This window comes from Thamnophis sirtalis, unplaced genomic scaffold (genome assembly GCF_051295495.1).
Source record: "Thamnophis sirtalis isolate CommonGarterSnake01/CBP01778 unplaced genomic scaffold, rThaSir2_p1.2 scaffold_6, whole genome shotgun sequence".
Taxonomy (NCBI): Eukaryota; Metazoa; Chordata; class Lepidosauria; order Squamata; family Natricidae; genus Thamnophis; species Thamnophis sirtalis.
This window is the reverse complement of record NW_028261386.1, coordinates 86,322,480-86,338,228: the sequence shown is the minus strand read 5'-3', so window position 1 is coordinate 86,338,228 and position 15,749 is coordinate 86,322,480. Positions and strand designations below refer to the sequence as shown.

The window sequence follows — 15,749 nt, the reverse complement described above, 5'->3', positions numbered from 1 at the left end:
CACCTCACTGGACAACCCAACAATCTTTCCAACTATTGCTCAAAAAGACATCACAGGGCAGCGCATTGTTATAAGTACGAACATTTGCTTTTCTATTGCGTCCCCGCCCCACACACCCCGAAAGGCAGGCAGCTAATGGATCAGTCCGATCCCTTCTCCGCTTCCTTATTTTATGGCCAATGTAGCTCCAGTAACAAGGATCACGTCAAAGAACTATCAGCAGTTGTTGTTGTTCCCCTGAAGAGAAGGATTCGGTATTGGAAATAAACGAGGTGAGAGGGGGAGACAGGCAGGCAGGTAGGTAGGTATCTTTGCAGCAAAAGCTCACCTGGGAGTCAACGAGAAGGAAAGCCTCCTGCACCGCGTGTTATTTCTTGTTGCGCCCTTACTAAGCCTGGGTCTGGAGTGCAGCTTTGCTTTAAATAGCGACAGGTATTCCACAAGCCAGCGGATGTCTGATTCGTGTGTTTCTGTTCAAATCGATAATCGCTTCCTTCTTTTATCCTCCTCGATTAAATAGAATAAAAATATCTACCCGTGCTGTCTTTCCCGTGCCATATACAAGTGCATGCACACACCCGCACACAGATACTATTCGTATGTGTAGGTATGTCTATAAATACATCAGCCTTAAAGGACGAAGGCCGAGAGGCCGCAGTGCTCGGTTGCGTGTGCGAGTGTTTGTATTTTTTCCTCCCTTCTGGACGATAGGAGCCTCTCTGATCTGCAGGGTTATTCCTGGCACCACTTCCCAGAACAGAAGTTACAAGGGGAGAGAGCAAGGGGAGAGCTCAGCCAGTGATGTCATCGGATCCCCCATTGCGTCCCAGGGAAGGGAGGGGAAGTAGGCTGAACCAGAAGATCCAGTTCCCGAGAGTCCTGGCTCGAACGTGTGGCTGTTTGACAGACGGTGCGTGTACGAGAGGTGCTCCGTGCAAAGCGGGGGAGGGAGGGAAGGGAAAGGAAGGAAGGAAGGAGGCGGGGCTTCCCCGATCGCAAAGGGAGCTACGAGTCTCTCCGTCGGTCAGGGGAGATCTCGCTTCCTCTTCCCTCCCCCTGCAAAGGGAACTCCCCGGAGAGCCGGTTTCAACTTGTCATGCGAAAGTTGTGCGTCTTCCCAGCTTGAAATTTCCTTTAAGGATGTGGGTGGGATCTTCTGTTCTGCTGCCCATTTTCCCTCCTCCTCCTTTTGTTTCTTTCCTTCCCGGTTCTGCACCTCCCTGGGCCGGCCAAGGTCATATTAACTGCCGGGAGAAGAACCTAAATTTAAGAACCAAACCCCACCCCCCACCACGCCGACCGCATTCCTGCGGCATTTTTAAAGCTTGCTTTTTGCAGCTGATTCCAACCTTTAGGACAACCGTCTGTTCTGTGAATTGTGTTTATTCCGCTGGAAAGTTGATCTGCAGTTTGCAGAGCGTCGCTGGTTTTGCATATGACTCTAAATATAATGTCTCGCATTCTTCGAACGGTTTAGACGCCCTGCCCATTTCCTGGCGGAAAACGATCCGCTTAGGAATTCTGCTGCAGGCTTTAGACTGTCTAATTAACTATTTTCGCTTTTGTTCATCTCTTTACTAATCCCTATTGTTTGATATACATACCGGGGAATGTAGAATTTACACGTTTAAAAAAATATTAAAATAGGTTGTGTTTATTTCGTCTTTCGCCTTAAGGGAAGCAAGCAGGTCGTGGTTAAAGTTACAAGATCAGAAGGTCCGGGAGGCTTGTTAACGGTTGTCAGTCTAACCGCAGCGGCCTTAAATAGGGTGAGTTGTTGCGGTTCTCTCTCGGTTCGGCTTGGGACCGTGTGCGCCAAATGGAAAGTCAAAATGACGTCGACTGTGCTTGCCTGTTCCCAAGGCGGGTAGAAAAACTGATGGAACGCATTATGGAAAAATAAGATGTAATGGAATCAAAACAGATCCTCATATGACTGTAATGTGCTGACCTGAGAAAACCACCAGAAATCACAGTTTATATCGGAGTTCAATAACTCAATAACTGTGCAGTCTCCCATACTGGGTTGCTATTTGGCATAAAACCTTGCTCTGTAGGCATAATTTCACAGGGCATCTAGTTCTTTCCTGTTGGTATTCCTTCCAACTTTTCACACTATTTCTGCTGTCGGTGCGTATCCATTAAAGAGCAGATTCTCTTTGATTTCTAATTATAAGGCTTCACCATCTTCTATCAAAAACCTTAACTTGCCCTCATATTCAAATGCAAAATCTTCCTGCCTGGCCTTCAACACAAATAACTGTGTAGAGTGTCCTGGTGCAGGTGTGGATTTTGCAATGTTGAAAACGATAAGGAACTACATTTCAACGTTTTATGCTATTATGAAATCGGAATAGATGTCTACACAGGTGTGGTTGGTAGAAATGGATGTGACCCACTTATCCATGGTTTATAACTTACTAGCTGATACCCATTGCCAGGTATTTATTTATCCTACTCCTATATTAGACAGGAAAAGCTCTGATTTCGACAATTAAACAATTACATTAGTTACAAATGTTTTCCCTGTGCCCCCAGAAGCTCAAGAAAAGTGATACCACCTTGCTATTTTGCTATGATCATTTGGTATGCTTTTTTCTGATCTTGATTTATAAGTGGCTTCTTGTCCGCGATATTTGAAGTAAGGTGTTCAACATTGCAGTTCTTTTCTTATATGCAATCTGAGTGAAGTACGTCCTGTTGGTCTCGTGTTTTATTGAGCATGGCCATTCATTTGTCCTCAAAAATATTCAAAGCCTTGTTGAAAATGTCCGGGCCTAATGTAATTTCTAATGTTGGATTTTCCCCCTTACCAGAGGGAGCCCCCTTGTAGAGTACTCTGAAGCCCCTGGCAACTCTACTGTGCTGTACAGTAGAAGCCATTTTTTGGCAATATGGTAGAAGCCATAGTAAGGCAGAACAGGTTGTATCCTAACAGAACACACACCTTGAGGGGTGTTAGGGGTGTCTAACCCCCACAGTATTTTTTCCCCAGGGGGTAAGTCATCTGTATACCAAGTTTAGTTGAAATTGCTCAAGGTGTTCCAGAGTTATGCTGGAATGTGCACACACACACACACACACAGAGCACCATTTATATAGATGATAGATAGATAGATAGATGATAGATAGATAGATGATAGATAGATAGATAGATAGATAGATAGATAGATAGATAGATAGATGATAGATAGATAGATGATTGATTGATTTTATTTCAGAAATATCAAAAAGATAATGTGTATATGTGTTTGAAATGGAAAATTCCTCCTAGTTTTTAGGGTGTTTGTATAATTTGTAGCTACTTTCATTTTTTGCATACCCTGCCAAATTGTGTAGATAATTTCTGCAGTGTTTTATTACCTTTAAAAGACTGCCTCAAATTAGAGCTTAATTAGACTGCCACAATTTGTCCTGGCAGTACAGGAAAATTGCAGAAGCTCTCTTAGACCTAGGAATTTGCAATCTGTAGGACAGTTCATAACTGCTCACTGCAGTCTTCACTTTGGTGAAGAGTAAATTGTTTTGTGATTGGAATGCTGAAAGAAGAGAATGAGGTCACACCCTCAAACCTCTGCAATTCAGGATATCAATTATTTTGCTATCAGTTATTTTCTAAATCATACAATGTTAAGTAAAGTTTGGGTGCTTCATACTTTACATTCCCTGTAGCATCATTTTATACTGTACTGTTTAGAGCTTTAGTACATTATGTTGAATGTGAAACAAGTCTCCAGAAAGTTTTTAAATCCTGAAAAGAACAGGAAGGCTTATGTTATTATATTGATCACTAATTGTTTACATAAAAAATTAAAGGATTCTATTTGGAAATAGATTTTGTTAGTATTTAATGAAATTATTACTATGTGTAATTTTGTATTTAATATTTTATTATTTTATTATCTAAGAGATTAATTTCCTCATTAAAATTTTACATGTTAAGATGTCAACCCTTTGAAAAATCTTTCCATTTCTAGAGGGCTATTGAGGCATTTTAAGATAGTCTTTCTCCCATAGATAATTGCAATTTTCACTTTCTCCACTATTATAAAATGAGTTAAGATACACTTTTTCAATTAAAAGTTTTAATGAGCCTTTTAAACAACCTTCTATGCTGCACTCAGTTCATTCTTTTCTATTTGAGTTATGTACAGGGGTTCCACCACAAAACCGCGGTAGACAAAAGCGCGCTCAACGAAAGCGCGTACGTGACATCATCACAGCGCGACGAAAACATCACGCTGTGAGCGGTAAATTTAAAATTAAAGCGAAAACCTTACCCTAACCCCCCCAAACCTAACCCTAAACCTAACCCTAAACCTAACCCTTAACCTAACGCTAAACCTAACCCTAACGCTTAACGTAACCCTAAACCTAACCCTAACCCTTAACCTAACCCTAAACCTAACCCTTACCTTTATGTGAATCGGCTTGCTTTAATTTTATTTTAATTTCAATTTAATTTATTTTTAATTTTTTTCGTCGCGCTGATGATGACGTCAGGTACGCGCTTTCGTCGAGCGCGCTTTTGTCTACCGCAGTTTTGACGGGTCACGATGTACAGGTGGGTAATCATCAAGTTACAACAGTTCACTTAGGAACCATTCAAAGTTACAACATCACACACCCCTAAGAACTTACAACACAGTCCCGAAGTTACAAATGTTGTAAAACACCACGGCAGTTGTTCACCCTTACAAACAATCGCAGAGACACTGTAACATTCACTCTGCTTATCCCCCCCGCCCCACCCAGATATCCACAGAAGATCACTTATCTTGCAAAAATCTAGTGAACTGTGCCCTCTCCAGCTTCTCTGACATGATTGGTTTGTGTAAATCCCAGCCGGTTCGGGTCATCTTTGCAAAAAGCTTTTGGCATGAAGAATGGAGACCAGGAGTGGATGCCCCTCCTGGCCTCCATTCTTTGCACCAAAAGCTTTTTGCAAAGATGAATGTAGCCCACCAGGATGCAATCTTTCCTGCAGGGTTCAGATGGCTTTCCTCAAGATTATTGGCATAAAGAACGGAAGTTGGGACATATGTGCATCCCTCCCGAACTCCCTTCTTCATGCCAAAAACCTTTTGCAAAGACGACGGGAGCCTCCAGAGATGCAGGCAAAAGAAATTCAGCAGAAAGGCTGGAGAGGATACAGCTCACTTGATCATCTGGTCTGTGGGTGTTATGTGAATTTTGTTGTATGGATTTACTGTGTATATACATACAATGACAATAAAGTAAATCTAAATCTAAATCAATAACTTGAAATGGTAAGTGCCTATGGAGACCCAGTGGGGCAGGATATTGGGGGAGGGGGGGAAGCATGAGATATTTTTGGATGGTCAGAAGTAGTAGGCTGCCCCATGGTCTTCTCCACCCTGTGATACCTCATGTGCACTTAACAACCTGAGCATTCGTTTAGCAAATGTATTGGGTAAATCAGAGATCTCATTAATGAATTCCTCAAGTTATGAATGTAATTGGCAGACTCTATTATATTTATGTTGAGAACTACCTATGCGTGTTTTGATTGTCACACTTGTGTGCTAAAAAGGATTATATATCAAAGTAAGATAATACCATAATGAATGCAATAACATATAATGAAGTACTCTATATTCACATCTAAACATTATTATACTTCCTTCATTTTAATGGTCTTTAAAATAACCTCAATGTTTACTGTGTTGATTTTTTATTTTATTACTTTATTTAAATTTATTATAGCCATCTACTTGTAATGAATTCTGGGCAGAGTACAATTTTCTAAAAAAAATCCATAAAAACCAATAAAACCTAAAACTGGACAGACAGCCTGAACTAAAATAATCTAAAGATGTTACAAATCAAAGAAAACAGAATATTGCAAAGATTAGACATTTCAATTAATGAAAAGGAAAAACACACAGCACAAGAGTTATTTAATGAATTATACTTCAATATGGCTATTAAAAAAGCAAGTTTTGTTTGATTTGAGTATATTTCTTATATGTACATAAGAACAACACGTAAAATACTGTAAATGGTTCATCAGAACACTGAAAAAAAATACACATATTATACACTTAAATACATTTGATTGATTCAACATCATTTACACAATTTGATTAATTTGGGGAAGGTGATTCACTTGTAAAAATTATATGTTTCATATAATATATAGTAAAATCAGAGAAATATGATCCATATGCATGTGGGGTGATAGTAGGGGTACAAAATAACCAAGGTGAGATAGTAAGAAGGCAAACCAAGTTTCTTCAGCTTTAAACTTCTTCTAAACAACTGAAAGCGAGACAGCTCAAAATAATGAAAGCCAGATACAGATAGAAAATGAATTCACAAAGATCTACTGGATTGGCATTCAATTCTATTGGTGATCTGAAGGACTCTAGGTTGCTTGCTGCCAGGGTCTTTTCAGAAAATGTGCTACTCTCTGACATATCTGGAAAGGTTTTTTACAGGTGGTCTTTCAGGGACCATAAGATGTGATCAGGGGCATTCATTCTGTCACATCAAAAGCATCACTTCAAATGATAGAACTTTCTTCTCTTCATGGTACTGTATGGTAAAAAGTTGATGGCAAAAGAAACCATTGAGTCAAGTGGTAAACACTGAAAGTAACTAGTAGGCTGCTTACATCCCATCATACAAACTACCCTGTGGCAGAGGTGATATTCAGCAGGTTCTGACCAGTTCTGGAGAACTGGTAGTGGAAATTTTGAGTAGTTCAGAGAACTGGTAAATACCACCTCTGACTGGCCCTGCCCCCATCTATTCTATGTCTCCCGAGTCCCAGCTTATCAGGAGGAAATGGGGATTTTGCGGTAACCTTTCCCTGGAGTGGGGTGGGAATGGAGAGTTTACAGTATCCTTCCCCTGCCCCCCCCCCCACCAAGTCAAGCCATGCCCACAGAACAGGTAGTAAAAAAAAATTGAATCCCACCATTGCCTGGGGTAAGTGATTGAGATAAAAATTCTTCCTTAGCTACCAGCATTTCATCTGCTCTGGTAATCAACACGTTTCTCTCAAGTATTTACAGCCCATTTCAAAGACACACAGTGGACAGAGCATTGAAAACTCAGAAGTCCATTATAAATAATTATATACAAATAGGATTGGTCCTGTCTATCCCAATAGCCTTCATAGTTACATCAATCAAAGAGGAATGTGTTTACAGTACTATCTACTTGAGCTACATAGCTAACTTTTAGTTTGTATAGCGCAAGAATGTCATATTGACATTACAAGGAGACCAGAGGCCTATCCCCTGCCCAATAGATCTTTGTCCCTCCATTTAAAAGCAGCCAGATATGGAAAACCAATGTGTGGTCAATACCACAAGAATACAGTTCTCTGGTTAGCCTTATAAAGAAGACATCAGTGTCTTTAAGTTCCTGGATAAAGTGCTAGAACTGATGTGTTAAATTCTAGACAGTTGGGAGATGGCACTGCTTATCTGGATCTATTTCAATCCAGCTTCTAGATTCATGATAGGACTATGACTATTGAACCAGCTAAATCAGGGAATTATTTAGGGGTTCACTATCAATCAAGAATAATATTCCTATTTGTTCTCCAGAATTTCAGTGGCTGCTTACACATTCAAATAGTAACTTGAAGACTTGCAGTGTGATATGCCCTTACACACTGGAAAAATACAACCCATGAGGCGCACATGGGCCCAACTCTCTAGCTTTCATAAAGATTGAAAAAATAATATGGGTCTGCTTAGAATTTGGTGATTAAAGTAGAAGGCTATTTAATTGTTTAATATTACTTTTGACATCTTGTTGTAACTTATGACTTTACCCAATACTGTTTTTATTTTTATAAACTTTTTTAATATCTTTCATTGTTAACTTCAGAAGACATGGATACATTCAAACTCCAATAAGTCCAAAAATAATAATTTAAAGTACTATTTCAAGAATGAACAAATATTATAGCAATAGCACTTAGACTTATACACCACTTTACAGTGCTTTACAGCCCTTTCTAAGTGGTTTACAGAGTCAGCATATTGCCCCTAACAATTTGGGTCCTCATTTTACTGACCTCAGAAGGATGGAAGGCTTAGTCATCCATGATCCTGGTGAGATTTGAACTGCCAAATTGCAGGCAGCCAGCAGAAGTAAGTAGTCTGCAGTACTGCACTCTAACCACTGTGCTACCATGGCTCATATTATAATGAAACTTTCACAATGCATCAATGTTTTGGAAAGTATTGTCAACAAATTAATTGCTGAATTGATATTTTTAAATATAACAGCATCATACATTAAAAAAGGAAATGCTAAATATAAACTAGAGTTATCTAGAAGAATTATATAAAATAAAATACTAAAGAGGCATTAACTGGCCAGGCAGACCAGTTATCCAATCTATCAAAACTTCAGACATTTAAAAGCAAATCAACAATGTACTATAACTATTTTATCACATTGTAAGCCACCCACAGTCACTTTGGACAGTGAGATGGGTAGCATATAAATTAATAAATGAAATCCTGCCTTTTGAGCAATAGTTGGGAAGATTAGAGGCTTGCCAAAGAGGTAAAAAGAGGTGTAGTTGATGAAGGCATCCACCTCTGAAACATTCAGTTCTTATGGGGAGGGGGAAGAAAATATGTAACCCTAACCCTAACTTGTACTGATACAAAGAACTCCTCAACTTTTCTCTAGGGTGTTTGTGAAATAACAACATTTTTAGATTATCACAAGATTTCTTAGGAAATTCATAAAGTCTAAATTGAGGGTAATGTAATATTAATAGGGAACTATTGTGTAAAATAGAGAAGCAGAACTTCAGAGCAGCAATGGTGAAATCAGTTGGAGCAAGTTACATAGTATTTATGTATAACTTACTTGATCCTCTTTCCATCTGTTTCTCATGCACTGCGTAAAATACATTCATGCATACATATATTCTCATCTACTTGACTGAAATGGCAACTATGACATTTCTTCTGCTACAGGCAGGACAATATTAGGGATTAAACTATTTTTGTTTGGGAATACCTTGTATAAATATCCCATACTGATGCTGAAGACATTTGTACTTTCTGATGCACAACATGAAGATGAGCAAAGGCCCTTCTAGCTATGACTGATCTGCCAGGAACACCCCCTCCCTCAAGGAGGAATTAACCATTGCTCAGATCCATTACTTCCCATTGAGGCCTTGACCAATCAGAAGGGACATAGATCTAATTTACAGGTGACCATGCAAAGGGTCCCAAGACCCCATCCACTTCCTTGGGTCCAACAGGGTCAAACTGTTCCTAGATAACTAGGTAAATTTGCTTCCCAGGCATCTCCAAAGGATGTGCATTACACTTGGTCTCCAATGGAAATGAATCAAAGCAATTTTATACACTAGGCAAACCAAAAAATTCTCAGCACAGCCCTGAAAGTAAACCACTGTGCTGCCGCCCTCCTTCCCGTTACTCAGGAGGGTCCAGGTAACCTTAAACAAGGCCACTAGGCAATTGTCTGTGAATGTAATAAGAGCAGAGAAATACTGTGTTTTGCTGCTCTTATCAGAAAAGGTAGGCCTTAATAGTGTCTCTAATTTCATGATCAATCAGACTCGTCTTTGACTGATTGACTGATTCCTCGTCTTTGTCCAGTGGCACTCGAAACACTTCTTGAACCTTTTCAACTTCTTTATCTCCTCTGTAAATTATTGGGAGTGCCAAGTGGATGGGCCAAGGGAGGCTCCCTGTGTCACTCGTCACTTCAGCAATTGTGGTCGCTGTCCTGCCCTGCTTCAGCAACTTGCTGGGCAACTCTCTTAGGAGCCCTTCAACTGGCTTTAGAAGCTTCACTCATATATCTGCTCCACCACATTCACTGCCCAATCTAGCCTACTCCAGTCTTGCTCTGAATGCCCTGCTTAGCAACCAAGCAGACTGACTCACTGGGTTTTCCAATTAGCCACCATTTCATTCATTCAGACTCAGATGGATCTGCAAATCCCCAGAAGGTGGCATGGTAAGGATCTTGGGACAGTAGAGAACGGGGAAGTTAGGGGAAGATCTGGGCAAAGTTTAAAGACTGGGAGAGACACCTTGACTTGGGAAAACCTCTCTCCATACAGTTCCACAGCCATGCCTAAGCACCCTACAGTACATGTCTGCTCCCGTCTGCCACTTTAATTCATTAACATATCAATATATATACTATTTGACATTAATACACTAGTAGTGATAGTGGCATCTAACAAAATGAAGAATGGCTAAAGTTCTCAGAAAACAATAATTATAAATCAGAGACTTTTCTTTTAGGCTTAATGGACAAAAAACTTGAACAAAAATCTGGAACTGTTTTTGTAATGTTGACAGCAATGAGAACGCTCTATGCACAAAAATGAAAAGAAATGCTAATTTCCACAATGAAAGAATTGATGTAAAAACTGTTGGATTAGCAAAGATGGTTTAATGAAAGAAAAAAATAAATTCAATGTCCCAAAGGTGCTTTTTCAAGAGGCAACTGGACTTTTTGTTTTTTCTTTGACAACCATGGTTGTGGGACAACCATGATCTGGATGACTGAGGATCTCCATAGTACATCCAATCTTGTTTCTACTTGGAAACCGGTCCTGGATTTTGTGCTTTAGATAGAAAGAAATAAAACTTTGATTTTGAGATTTCATAATTAAACAAGTTTGTTGCTGTAGAAAGGACCAATACACATTAAATATACAAAAAAAGTTGAGATTGTAATATTATTTTTACTTCACTGCATTGAAAATAATCACAAGATAATGATTTTCTTTGTTTTTCTATCCTTTTTCACCTACACTTCTCCCTTCCCATTCTTCATTAGCTCATTACTCTCATGTATTTTATCAGTTAATAAAATTATGTTTTTGAAAAAAGGAAAGTATAATGTTGAATATTGAAACTTTAATAAGAAAATCATTTTCATCCTAAAAATGTTTTGTATAAATAATACATGTTTTGTATAATAATACATGTTTTGTTTGTCAGATTATTTTTCCTCTGGCTAAATAGTATATTGAATGGAAGCTGCCATAAGTGGAAGCAACTTTACAACAGTATATTTTGCCACATTTTACAACCTGCATAAGATGGCATTTGTTACTATCTTGATCAATTTGTTACTAAGCTTTAAAACATCTTATTAGGGGTATTATAATATTCAAAGATCATGTTGTCACATATAATAAGTTTTGGTTTTGTATGCACAGGCCAATAAGTATTAATTATAGGAACTAAATTAAGCACATCAACAAAATTGTATTTACTTTACTGTAAGGGTGCAAATAAAATGCTGGAAGAGATAATTTGCTAGTCCATTTCTCAAAATGGACAGCTAAATATTTCCATTAAACCAATAAACAAGATAGCAACTTATATCATTCCTCAATGTTTATTCTCCCAGCAGCAACATCCAAGACTTTATTTCTCCTGTTCTTCTAATTATTTTAAAACAAAATAGTAGAAATGTTATTAAAAACTCTCCATAAGATCTGAAATGCTCCACACTCCACAAATAGATATGTACTTCGAAGAAAAATTATTATTATTATTTTGCAGCAGCATGAATATGAAATGCTATTCCATTTTAGTGCAGTATTGGGGGATCCTTATCTATCAACATTAAGAAGCACAACTACTTACATTATAAAGATTAGGAGAAAATAATTTAGTCCAACTAAAATAGTTAAGCCAAGGTAAACTTGGTGCGTTTTATATATGCTAATAATTTTTGTATGTGTGCTATATTTTGATAATTTTAGTTAATCTAAAATTAAAATTAGTATAATTTTACAGATATGGTTTATCAACTATAAATTCAACTCTCCATGATCTATCTTCCTTCCTTCCTTCCTTCCTTCTTCCTTCCTCAGACAGATGACAGATCCAAAACAACGCTCAGCCACATTATCCTAGGGTTATGATGCATATGGGACATATGGACTGTTTCAACCCAATGTATCATTTTATCTGTTGTTTCCCTTGAATTCAGACACACTAATGCAGATGTGGAGATTATTTTTTCCAATTGGCTGCATATCCAGTTTACTTTCCAATATACAAACAGTGATCTGCACAATCTATAAACTTCAAACATTTCATGTCCAGCTTTTCTTGTGAGCTAATTTTTGTGTGGACATATGAGTTGTCCCTACGTTTTCTAAGAAATGCAAAGAAGAAACATGAAAACTTCATTACAGTTCTTATTATTAGCAAATAAGATGAAAAAGCATAGCACTCTGTGATTTCTCAGCTTTATTCTTTCTTTTTTTTTAAAAAAAGGAATGAAATTAACAGCAATTATAGTGTGCGAAGCAGACATTCTTAGCACCTATATCCTGCTCCAGACAAAACTTGCCAATGCAAAGAGAGTTAGTATGTTGGTGTGAATGTTTGATTCACTGTTGGGTTTAACTAGAACACTTTGTATATCGTGCTTAATTCTTTATATCAAAGTTCTAATCATCTTTACCTCTGAAGTGCAATGCTGCAAAAAAATGAAATAAGTGATAATTTGAAAATATTAGAATTAGTTTTATTTCTTTGACTTTTTGAGAGTTTTGAAAGGCCTAGAATATGATATATGAAATAAAAACTCTTAAGTACTAAGTTTTGGTGTGTGAGAGAGACAGACAGACAGACAGACCACTGATTAAAGGTAAGAATATAACACAAAAACATGAGCAACACCCTGTTTGATCACTCCTTGGTCCTTTTAGTCCAGCATTCTGTTCCCATGGCCAACTTATTGCACAAGGAAGCTTACTGGTCTCCCATCTGATCAGTTTTAAAGGCAGCTACATATCAAATCTAATAGCCATTGGTCCCTATGATTTATATGAATTAGTCCAATTCCTATGATTTATATGAATTAGTCCAATTCCTATGATTTACATGAATTAATGGTAGAACTTTCCATGACCAAAAATATTCCCTGCTTCTGGAAGCCTGCTACAACATTTTTCCTGTAGTTCCGAAAGATCCTTCCATCCTTCCATTTTCAGACAGAGAGCTAAGACAGGGCATTGTGTTTATATAACTCTGTGAATATAACAAAAACGGCTACCAAACCTTTGATGTGCCAACCATACACTGTGCCAAAAATGTCCAGAAGACCTCATCATTTCAGTATGCCTGTTGATTGTTGATCACACTGGAAAATTTGGCTACAGTTTTTATCCTGAACATTTCATAATTTGACTTCCTCTGTGTGAAATTTCTGGCTCTACATGTAGAAGAAATTAATATTTAGCAGAACCTACTCTAGTCTGCTGTACTTAGCATTACACTTATTCAACAAAGAAACTGGGAAGTATTTGTGAAAGTTTGTGTGTTTGTTTTCATACTTCATGATCTTGTCCTTTATTTTCATTCCAGCTATATTTAATGTTACCTATCCTCATCTTTTCATCTTTCTTATTACCTATTTTTTTAGTTTCTTATGACTATAAATGTCAGGCATTCCTCCTTCAATATCCAAGAAAGAAAAACCTCAACTCTATTTGAATAGAGATAAAGTACTTTTACTAGATATGAATTGAAAGCAGCAAGAAGGAAAGCAAGATTTGAGCCAGAAAGGCGCGAACACATACATATCAAATGATTGCCCACCCCCTCCCTCCAGTTACCCCAGCCCAATGTCCAATCTGCAACTCCCTAAGGTGTCATGTGGAATGCACCTTCAAAGGGCCTCATCAGGTTGGTATACGAGACGGTTGACCTTGACCAAGTCCAAACATCAGCTATCAGCATGCGCAGAGGATGGTGAGAACAAAATTCCCTTTCCCAATACCATGCCCGCACCCTCCGCGTTTCTATGGCAACCGATAGCAAGCAAGTGAAGCAGAGGCTGACAATAACTTTGTTGTTTGTATCTCATGATTTATGTTGATTGCCTTTATTTAGTATCCTGTTATAATTTGTGCTGTTTGCTTATTTAGTACCCTATAACTATCATTGAGTTTGTATCATGATTTATGATGATTGTATTTTATGATTATGATCTTGATTTATCACTTTTTGCTTGTATGTACACTGAGAGCTTATACACCAGAGACAAATTCCTTTGAATTCTATTCTATTCTATTCTATCTATGGAGAAGAATGGCAGAAAAGATAGTATAACCATGGATACATGGGAAAGAATTTGGGTAAGAAACGTGAAATTTACACAAGCTCAAAACCTGAGAGAAAATTTTTATAAGATGTTCTATAGATGGCATTTAGATCCTAAAAAGCTGGCTTCTATGTATCCGAATTTACAACCCAAATGATGGAGATGTGGTTCTCTCGATGCTACATATTTTCATATATGGTGGACCTGCCAAAAGGTTAAGGCATTTTGGATAAAAATATGGTGGATTATGCAAAATATCTTTAAAAGAAGGATAAAGTTTACTCCTCAATTATTTTTGCTAGGTATAAGTACTGACTTTACAGCGGTAGAGACTAACTTGATTCTGCACTTAATAACGGCAGCAATACTGGAAGAAGGAAGACGTGCCTACAACTCAAGAATGGACATTGAAAGTTACAAATTTAGCCAAGATGGCTAAAATATCGGCATATCTTAAAGATCACTCAAATGAGAGATATAAACGAGACTGGAAAAAAATGGATTGACTATATACAAAACAAATATGGGACTAAGAAATTCCAGATAGCCTATGCTTAAGATCAGGAATGATTTAAATTGTTCAAAGTTAGCTTAGCAAGAAGCTAAGATCAATGTAGAGATGTTATTAACTTTTTTTTATTTCTTTTTTTTTTCTCAATATATTTTAGACTGTGTTTGTTAAAAATCTATACCGTGTACGGGTTCTGGGAAGTCGGGGGGGAAGGAGGTGGGGGGTCGGGTGGGGGGAGGGAGGGATATATATTAGGTTAGACACGATGTGTTAGATCTCAATGTAATGTGACTTCACATGTATACTGTTTTTCTTTAATCTCTCTTTAAAAATAGGATAAGCCAAGTACATTGACATATAGTGGAAATACACCAAGGGGAGGAGGAGTGGGAAAGAAGAAAGATGGGCAGAGAGGGATGGGAGAGAGGATGGGAGGGAAGGGGAGAAGGAAGGGGGGGAGTGGATCTGGGGAGAGGAGTGGTAGAGGGGGAGGGGAAGTAGGGTAGAGGGGGATGATGGAGGGAGATAGAAAGTTGGAGGGTGGTGGAAGAAAGAGGTGTATGGAGAGTGGAAGAAGTATATTGGGTTTCTATTTTCTGGGGTATTGTTGACAAGAGGAATTGCTGCAATTATTGTTTAATACTGTATGGTGTTGTCTATGCACAGTATACATGTGAGTGTATGAAAATGAAAATGAAAAAATAAAAAATATTACTCACAAAAAAAAAAAGATAGTATAACCATGCAGATTTACTTTCTTTCTCCATATGTGTTCACGTGTGAGCATCTGAGTATACACACACATGCACATACAGTTACATACATTCATGCATTTCTTGGGAGTTTGTGATATGGAAAATTTTCTTACAGGTCCCGCATGTAAGATACATCCAAGATACATCTGGTGAGTCAGTGTAGAAAGCAAGTTATTTGACTTGATGGTTTTTGGTCTAAAAAATATGTATTTCCTTATGTTCTTATGTTAAGGACAGCAAGAAAGAGAATTCCCAGTTGTTTTGCAGATTCTTCTACTATATAGCATTACAAACGTGGCTGCTTGCCATGCACATTCCTTGTGGTACCTTGCAGCTGAGGTTAGATAATCTTTTAATCTGTTAAA

At 38.0% G+C, this 15,749-nt stretch overlaps 1 long non-coding RNA gene across 1 annotated transcript; it reads left to right on the top strand.

Annotated features, from left to right (window-relative positions):
* The first annotated feature begins 607 nt into the window (after positions 1-607).
* Positions 608-14,289, top strand: LOC148045063 (uncharacterized). The gene is made up of 3 exons (XR_015697038.1): positions 608-910; positions 1,677-1,769; positions 13,438-14,289. It is a non-coding gene; the product is annotated as an uncharacterized LOC148045063 (long non-coding RNA).
* Positions 14,290-15,749: the final 1,460 nt, after the last annotated feature.